The 9,792-nt window shown below is 41.2% G+C and overlaps 1 pseudogene; it reads left to right on the forward strand.

The window, feature by feature from the left end:
• Positions 1 to 9,095: 9,095 nt before the first annotated feature.
• LOC117086138 lies at positions 9,096 to 9,303 on the forward strand (annotated as a pseudogene).
• Positions 9,304 to 9,792: the final 489 nt, after the last annotated feature.

The raw sequence follows: 9,792 nt of genomic DNA on the forward strand, positions 1-9,792 counted from the left end.
AGCCTCTCGAGTAGCTGGGAGTACATGTGTGCTCCTCCACACCCAGCTAACTTTTAAAAAATTAGTACTCGTGGAGACAAGGTCTCACTGTGTTTCCCATGCTGGTCTTGAACTCCTGGGCTCAAGCAGTCCTCCTGCCTTGGCCTCCTAAAGTGCTAAGATTACAGATGTGAGGCACCTCACCTGGCGTCAAGAATTATTATCTTGCTGTTGATTTGGAAAGCTTATTTGGATGTCAGAAACTAAATATTAACTCTTTAAATAACTTTGCATTCCTGATGCCTTACTTTGATCTCTCCCTGGTACCCTTGCAGATCAATGGCTCTCTGGCTAATAAGATATCAAGAAATGCAAAAGAGAAATGCATACTGATGTAATTGTGAGGAGGAGGATTTTGCAAATTAAATTATATGCATTTTTTAGCGTTGTCTGTCTTTCCCCCTTTTTACCATCCTAATCTAGAATTTAATCTTCATGAGCATATAGACCCTAATGTGGGAATGCTAAAACAGTGCCAGGCCCTGCCTGGTAAAAATCTGTTGAACGACTTTTCCAGTGAGGAAAATGAGACTTAGGAAGTTAGTTTGCCCCATTTGCACAGCAGAGCTGGGCTTCACATGTTGATCTGACTAATTCGTGAGCCCTAATACATCACTGCCATGTATTTCTGCCTATCTGCTGTCTAGCAGTTCATACAGTTTGTGTGTGGTTTGTTTTTCCTCTTGAAATTTGGTTTCAACGTGGAAAAATCAAAAACAAGAGATGCATTTCTTCTTTAGCTCAACAAAAGGGACTTTTCAACACTAGCAACAAAAGGTAAAGGAAAAACTGAAGAAAAACAAAAAGAATCTCAAAAGCATAGAACCATCATGTGCATAAACTACTGCTTTCTAATTGCACGATGACCAAAGGTCTTTTTATTCTGCCTCCTGTCTGAGAGTCCAATGCGAATGCCATGATCTTGAGATAATAATTTCTTGCATAGGGCCACATATAGCCTATGGGAAGAGGCACCTTTTGCTGGTCAGACACGGTGCAGTTCCATGGCACACAGCCTGGTAGGAGGAGTGCAGACTGAATCTTAGCTGCACTTGCTGCCCTGGCCAGGCACCCTCATGGACTGAACAGCCAACACCTCCAACGCCTCTGTAGGTAACGGCCTTTTCTTGGCATATCTGGCCCTTGGACCAGAGTTTCGGTTGTAGTAGCTGGTAAAAAGTGGGAAATCTTTCCTTTCCTCCTGGGTCCTTGTCTGTTCTCTACCACCTGCTCTCTGGGCATCTTGTCCCCTCCCTCCCAACTTGTGCTGTTTTATCGTCCATCACATCTTCTTCCAGGAAAATTACCCTGTTTCCATTTATGTTGCCCACCTGAGCAGGCAGGCAAACACAACTCCCCCAGCTTTCTAAGACCCTCTCACTCATGTCTGCTTTCATCTTTCTAGCTTCCCATTGATTTCCAGGGCAGGTAGCTAATGCCCTTTGGCCCCAGTGAAGACCTTGCTTTTCCCAGACCAGGTCAATATATCTACTTACCTCTTGAGCTTTGTGTCAAAGGGAGACAGAAATGGAATCACACTTTACCCTTGAACAATATAATTCGTGTCAGAAATATAACTTTTTCTTTGATTTTGATGACAGAAAAACTCGAACTATAGTTATTCAACAAACAGCATTGCTGGGGGAAATGTTTACTAGAGTAATAGTTTGAAGCCTCTGTGGGATTTAAAATGATACACTTTCTGTGGCACCTTAGGCTTCCATGTGTTATTCAAAGAGAAATTCTCACTGTTAATATAACCAGAAAGGAGAACATTATATTTGTTAGTTCATGAAGAGAGACATATCATTTGGTCTTGAACTCTCCCCTTCAGGACATCCTTCTTGGAGGCTGTACACCTAAGACAATGCAATGGAATGCATGAAAAAGAGAGGAGACTTCAAGAAGAGGAGCGTTGTTTGTAAGAATCTGATCTCCATTAAGAATAGGGCCAGAGGAAATACATTTGAATTGCAGAAGGAAGAATTTAGGCTAGATCCAAATACTCTCAGACTGCATGGGTAACCAGTAAAATAGGTGTCCACCATCTATTATGTGGTGGATGTAACCAGTACATTAGATGTAAAATAGAGGGTAAACAATACCTTTTTTTAGGAAGATCTATAAAATTTTGATAGAAATCGCATTGCTAAAATTCAAAAATCATAAGACCTTCTGAATACCCTAACATATAAATTTGCATTCCCTTACTCACTTTTCCAATATCACTCTTATTTTTTTTCTAAATAATCCCTCTATTATTACTCAATTCAGTAAAATAATATACTTTTAAAAAATGTATTGCTGGGTTTGACTAAATTGATCAAATTGAAAGTTAATTTTGGTGTGTAAAGACATGATCTTGTAATATTCCCACTCAAAGATTTCTATTAAAGTCATATCAAAGAAAAATAGAAAACGGAAAGAAGAATTCCAAATATTAGAATTAAGGTCTAAATCCTGATTTCGCCAGGGAGAGCTGGATTTCTTTGAGAATGGGATTGTTCCTTTCTTTTTATTTTTGCAAAGCTGATTTAAATAAACTTTTCTAGTAAGAAACCATTCATACTCTCTGTTTTGTTTTGGAGAGTATGAAAAAAATTTTTTTTGAGACAAAACTTTGCTCTGTCACCCAGGTTGGAGTGCAGTGGTGCCATCATAACTTACCATAGCTTCAAACTTTCAAATTCTTGGGCTCGAGCAATCCTCTCACTTTAGCCTCCTGAGTAGTTGGGACTATAGGCCCATACCACCATACCTGGCTAACTTTATTTTATTTTTTATGCAGAAACAGGGTCTTGCTATGTTGTGCAGCCTGGTCTCTAACTCCTGGCCTCAAGTGAGCTTCCCACCTTAGCTTCCCAAAGCGTGTGATTATAGGAATGAGCCACTGAACCCATCCTGAGAAAATTTTGAACCATGTTCATGAGGGGTGAGCAGGAGCTGCTCTCTCCATATGGATTGTATTGTTGATTGAGACGGGCACATAATTGCACAAATTTTCTTTTCACTTTGCTTAAGAAGACATTTTCAATGTAAGTCCATAAGGAATCAAATGTGGTTATCAAACCAGTCCATTTCCAGAAGTGACTCCACATCCAAAGGAATCCTGACATATAATAAGAACAAAAATGTTCAAAGTATAAATACATGAAAAATAACATTAGCTTTGATTTCTAGCAATGTGGCTAAGGTCATCTGAAAGCTCTCTTACTATAAACCACTTAGATAAGCTAAAATATAACAAGCATGCTTTTAAATGCTACAAAGAAAGTAAGGAAAATACGCTGCAAACTGATCATTTGATGGCTAGGGGTTTAGTTTTTTGTCAGTATAGTTAACAATGGGTTTGGATTTTAATGGCCATGAAAGTACAGGAGACAAATCTTTGGGCCCGTGAAAGGCAGAAATTTAGACCTAAGACCCTTAAATAAAGAACTTTTGAATTACCGTAGATCTGTGAAGCAGGAGAACTGAAAATGTTCATCCTCTCCCATTAGGAGACAAACTTTTGCGCTTGGCTTGATCTACTAGGAAAAGAGGAAGCAAAGGAAAATCCTGAGGATATTAGAAACCTGAGCCCTAGGCTGCTCTCACTCGGGTTTAGAGTTTGAGTTTATACTATCTGGATGACCTAGATTCTCCACAAAAGAATGTAAAAAGCATTCTCAGATTGATAACAATACTGGTGCCCCCTAATATGAGTGACTAAAAGCCTTCTCTAGGAAGACCTATTTTCAACCTGGGTTGCATAGGAATCCTGTAGGTAAAGTCCCACCCAACATGAACTCACAATTCTACATTACAAAATACAGGAAAGGCAGGGCATGCTGGCATATGCCTGTAATCCCAACACTTTAGGAGGCCCAGGCAGGAGGATCACTTTTGCCCAGGAGTTTGAGACCTGCCCGGGCAACATGCTGAAACATGTAGAGACAGCATGTCTCCACAAAAAATACAAAAATTAGCCAGGTATAGTGGCATGTACCTGTAGTCCCAGCTACTTGGGAGGCTGAAGTGAGAGAATCACCTAAGCCTGGGAGGTAGATGCTATGGTAAGCCATGATCATGCCACTGTACTCCAGCCTGGGTGACAGAGTGAGGCCCTGTCTCAAAAAAAAAAAAGAGAGAGAGAGAGAGAGAGACAAAATACAGGGAAAAACAATCTAGGGTCATCAGAAAAGCAGCCAATATAATTAGATCGTCATTTAGAGAGACTAGAAAATAAGCACGTTTACAAAGATGAAAATAGTAGACAGTGGGGACTCCAAAAGGGCAAGAGTTGAAAAACTACCTAAACTACCTAGTGGGTACAATGTTCACAATTTGGGTGATGGGTTCAGTAGAAGCCCAAACCCCAGCATGATGCAGTACACCCATGTGATGAACTTGCACATGTACCACTGGAATCTAAAATAATTTTTAAAAAGAAAAGAAGTATGTTTAAAACTGTTAAAGAGAAAAGGCAAACAGTTCTACTGATGGGCAAGGGGGTACTGCATATTATTTGAGGGACCACTTCCTGTTGCATAGGCTGGGGTTCAAGCAGGGGAACTGAGCATGGTAGTGGGCAGGGCTCCTGGCCTTTGACTGTGGACCAGCAGGCAGAGGGAAGTTTCAGTCTGTACTCCAACTGAAAGTGAGTTTGGCAAGTGGACTGATTAATTCCAAAGGGGTAGAAACAGCAAGAACCCAATGAAAATAAACCATGACAAAGCCAGTGAATTTAGAAGGTAGAAGATGCGGTGTACTCTAAGGCAAAAAACACAAATATAAGTACCTGTTTATAAGTCACCTTTAAAGGAGTCTATGATTGGAAGCTGGTTGGGGCAATAGTCAGAGGTATTGCTTTGCCTGTAAAGCGAAGCCAGATCCAATAAAAGAGACTATGCTGGGGCTTTAATAGCAAATTTTAATGCCTTGAACTATAGATATTTAACTAGAGTTTGGTTTCTCCCATCCCTGCCCCAGGAATGTCTGCCCTTTGTTATGTGAGTATAGGAGGCAAAACTTCCAGGGTCCTCTGTCTGATCATCTTCCCAATGAATGGGACAGAAAGTTTCTTAGCACTAGAACTGGGCCTTGATATTTTATTACAGTATGAATTTGTGTCATGCCAGGTCTGTAGGTAGTACATCACCATGCAAGGAAGTGTGTTGAAGACATGAGATGGTTACTTTCATCCACATTCAACTGTTTGGAACTTTTTGGTACCTGTTTTTTGATAAGGAATGGAATAGTCAATTAAATAAATAAAATCAATTCAAACTGTTTGCTTAAGAAACTTCCAGATTTCCAGACAGGAATCACTTGTCTTCACAGACAAAATCCAACTCAGAGGTAAAAGCCAGATTAGCATAACTTGATGAGGATACATATTGGTTGCACATTGTGATGCTGTCAAATGGAGCATTCTGGTTGAGTAGGAAGAATTTAAAGCCAGTATCATGGGATCTGGAAAATCAGCCAGCAGTAATTTTTTCCCTCCCTCCCTCCTTCTTTCTATATACTTTACAGGTCCTTCTTTCCTTCCTTCCTTCTTTCCTTCCTTCTTTCCTTCCTTCCTTCCTTCCTTCCTTCCTTCCTTCCTTCCTTCCTTCCTTCCTTCCTTCCTTCCTTCCTTTTTCTTCTTTCATGTTTCCTGACATCTATAAAAGGGAGATTCCTCCTCCTCTTCCTTGCCTTACTCCTCCTTCTCCTCCCTCTCTTCCCTTCTCCTCATTATTCCTCCTCTCCTCTCTCTCCCCAACCCCTCTATCCTGGTCATTCCTTTTATCTCAGTATCTGTCTTTGTGGATAACTCTTTCTACCCATTCACCTGTATCTGCTGAATGCTGGCCTCAGCCCCTGTGTCTACATGACCTTCCAGCCCAGCTCCCCAGAGTTTACCGTGTGCCACACTCTAGGTTTCGGTTCTGTCAGGTGCCTCCTCCTGCCTGAGGCAAGCATGGAGGGAGTGGAAAGTAGCCATAGTCCTAAAAGGTATAGAAAGGGAGAGAGTAGAGTTTCTTTTTACCTTCTTGAGTAGAAATACAGCCACTCTTTGCCCTGCAGTAAAATTTTCAATCTACCCTATATGTTTAAGGCAGCTGGGCATCTTGGAGTGCTGTGTGATGATTTATTTGTACAGATTCATGTAACACTACCTTGTTCTCTTAGATTTGGTTGAAGCTGGTGGTCTTTGTTATAGCTTGTGGTTCATGATTTATCTGAGGATTACATGAGGAATTTTTTTCTCTAATGGTGTGGTAAAGGGCAGAGGAGGATCTCCCCTTTACAGATATCAGAAAGCATGAAAAAATATAATTGGATTTAATACTTTGCAGATATTCTGTTTTTCTTCCCAATTATTCAATTTCACTTAATATACATATTCTTTCTCTTTTTCCTAGCTTTAGAAGCAAACCAACAAAAGCAGTTTGGACTTTAGTAACTTTTTTTAGAGCAGCATTTAGAACAGTTTGCATGTTCTGAGGAATATTATATGTGTGTGTGAGGGGGGAAGGGATTCACACTGAATAAATTTTAGAAATAATTAAACAAAATAAAGCAGTTTCCTTTACTGCAAGACTTCTCTGATCCTTTAATATGCCGACAGGCTTTGTGATACTCCAAATTATAAAGATAGTTTTCCCAAATGTATTTGACCTTCCAAAAAAACACAGTCATGTAAATAGAAGCTTTTAACCTTGTTGTGTCTGCCAATGGCAAGTTCTGCTGCTCTTCTGACCCAAGAGATTGTCTGATCCTGTGCTGGATTAATCTCAGTGACATAGCCTGCCCTGTACACTCTGCTCTGTGATGCAAGGGCCAAGACTCTGAAAAGTGTATTTTGCTCTGGTCGGTGAACTTCCTCTTAGGATGCCCTATGGGGACTCTGGGCTGCAGGCAGGACAGGGATTTTCCTTCTTCCTGTTTGCTTGCTGTTTCTAGGTGTCACCCTATCAGTGGCCTTTCTCTGGGCAGCAGTAGTCATCTTCTGTCTTCAGTTTGTTTCCTCGCTCTTAGAACCTCACTGCAATCTGTCTGAAGAGCAGTGGCCTCCAGCTAGCGCCTCCCTCGGAGGTCAGAGCCCCAGATCCAGGACACCTGTCCTACAAGCTCCTGATGTATCAGGAATGACTTGGCAGTGGCCCCACCTCAAGACATGGGTCCCTGCTCTATGAGGTTCTCATCCAACTTATAGTTCTGGAAACTCCAACCTCTTCCCAAAGAGTGGTACTTGCTTCCTTCTATCTCTGTTATCTTAGTGTCTCTTTTTGCTTTTTAGCCTTTCAACCTCTGTAATAAATTTCCCATATCAAATTCCCTCTGTTAAAATACCTAGTGTGGTGTCCATTTTCTCGACTGGACCTCGATGGAAAAGAATACAGTTCTCCACAGGAGTGGCCCTGAGATAGGGCGAGGGTAGGAGGGTGGGTAGAGGAGACAGGGGAGGAGAAGCCTTGAATTCTTTCCTTGAATCTAAAGCAGTGTTTTTCAAATGTTAGAAATTTAAGGAACTCAGAGGAATTTCATTTCAAAAATTGTACAACATTCCTTGAGATAATGGGAGATGATCTGGGGTGTGGTAAAAAAGTAGAATTATGAATTTCTTTTTGATTTAAAGAGTTGTGTTATCCCACAAGTTTAGTAAAAAAGGAACTAAAGGAATCCTTTCTCAGGGCTCTATTTGCCGCAACTGTAAACCATGTATTTGAAGAAAGGGGAAGGAGATCGTGTGACGTGGTAAAGTATTGGAATCAGGAGTGAAGTGCAAGCAATATGTTCCAAATGGAATTTCCAAAGATACATTTTAAAATATTTGGTTAATAAATAACTAAACTGCTGGGCATGGTGACTCATGCCTGTAATCCTAGCACTTTGGGAGGCCTAGGCAGATGGATTATCAGAGGTCAGGAGTTCAATACCATCCTGGCCAACATGATGAAACCCTGTATCTACTAATAATACAAAAATTAGCCGGGTGTGGTGGCGGGCGCCTGTAATTCCAGCTACTTGGGAGGCTGAGGCAGAAGAATTGCTTGAACCTGGGAGGTGGAGGTTGCAGTGAGCCAAGATCGTTCCACTGCAGTCTAGCCTGGGCAACAGAGTGAGACTCTGTCTCCAAATAAAAAAAAATAAAATAACTAAATTAAGTCTCAGGTTCGTAAATATTGGTGATCATTAGAATCATCTGGGGGGCACTAAAATTCCACATTGCTGAGTTTGATCCCAGGCCCCGGGGTTCAGGCTGGGGTCTTAGATTGAGATGCTAGGATTGGGATCCTAGGAACTGATATTTTTTGAAAAACCACCATATGTGATCAAAGGAATCCAATGATTAATAGATTTAGGATTCACTATTATATAGAATAAAAATATTTTAATTAAAATGCATATATATCTATGTGTGTGTGTGAAGAACTTAGATTCAGCTTCTCCTCCACCACCATTTAAAGTATGAGGAGCTAGGAGCAACACAGTGTTGACAGTCACTATCTTGGTAGGGGGCAGTTCAGAAAACACTGGGCTAGAAAAGATGTAAGACAATGGAGCTTCCCTAGGAGACTGATTTTTGAAGGGCTTTTGATCATCCTCCACCCAGTGTCAAAGCCAATCATGAATCCTCAGAGCCAAGGAGGTCCTGGCAAGTTCTGTTGTGGTGGTTGAACATCCCTGTCGGGTCACCGGGGCTCCGAGGGGCGCCCTGCTGTCACGATGCTGGGATATGAGGGTCAAAAGTGGGCCTTTCACTCATCAGTGCAAAGCTTTTCTCAGGCTGTTACCTGTGTGTGAGTCTGAGATATAGTAACCAGGCAGCTGACTCCAAAACCGTCCACAGAGACTGCCAGGGACTTGTCAGGTGAATGGAAAATGAAATAAATATAAGAACATCGCCAATGTAGGCAGCAAAAAAGAGTAGAATTAACATTAGTCAGAGTCCATTTTCTTGCTTTGTGACTTTGAAATGAAATACAGAACAAAGGAGAATGTTGATGTTTTTTAAACACTCTTATGAAAGGGGGAAAAAGGTGTTTCCCTGGCACTGCTGGTGCAGGCCCTGTCTTGTCGCCATGCCTCTCAAAATTGAGAAGATCTAGGACTTTCTGCTCACAGTCAACAAAAGGATGCCAAATAACTCAGGATCAAGAAATATAAGAATAATGTGAAGTTACAAGTTCAGTGCAACAGATACCTTTATACCTTGGTCATCACAAAGAGAAGGCAGAAAAACTGAAGCAGCCCCTGCCCCCAGTTTTGGCAGTGAAAGAGCTGGAATAAATTGGCAGAACGATTTAACTGTATTAAAATTCTTTTCAATTCAAACAACAAAATTAATTATTTTAATTAAAAGGGTGAAAAAACTCCTCGTTTTCTGATTGATTCAGTCAGCCAATCACCTGGTGGAGTCTGGTTTGGGTTATATCATTTTGTTAGTTCGTGTTACTTAGTGTTCTGGATTTGATCAGGAAATCCACCAGGCGTGTGGCTTTTCAATAGTGGAATCTTGTTGGCAGGAAAAATCCTCAGCACACTGGGTGATTCAAGTGCACTTATAATTTGCTCTTGCTTTACGCCCTTTGTTATGTGCACATTCCACACGAATCTATCACTTCTCTCTGAGTTATGTGCTGCTCAGGACTGATGCTCTTACCACCCACCCAGTGAGGGCAACCTCTGCTTCTCAAACCACAGAACCTATTGTTCTGTCCCTCTCTTACCCGGCGCTGTCACTGCAGCCTTTTACCTCCAGCCGGGGGCAGGGAAATG

The sequence above is a fragment of the Trachypithecus francoisi genome, unplaced genomic scaffold (genome assembly GCF_009764315.1).
Source record: "Trachypithecus francoisi isolate TF-2019V2 unplaced genomic scaffold, Tfra_2.0 Lachesis_group1, whole genome shotgun sequence".
Classification (NCBI taxonomy): domain Eukaryota; kingdom Metazoa; phylum Chordata; class Mammalia; order Primates; family Cercopithecidae; genus Trachypithecus; species Trachypithecus francoisi.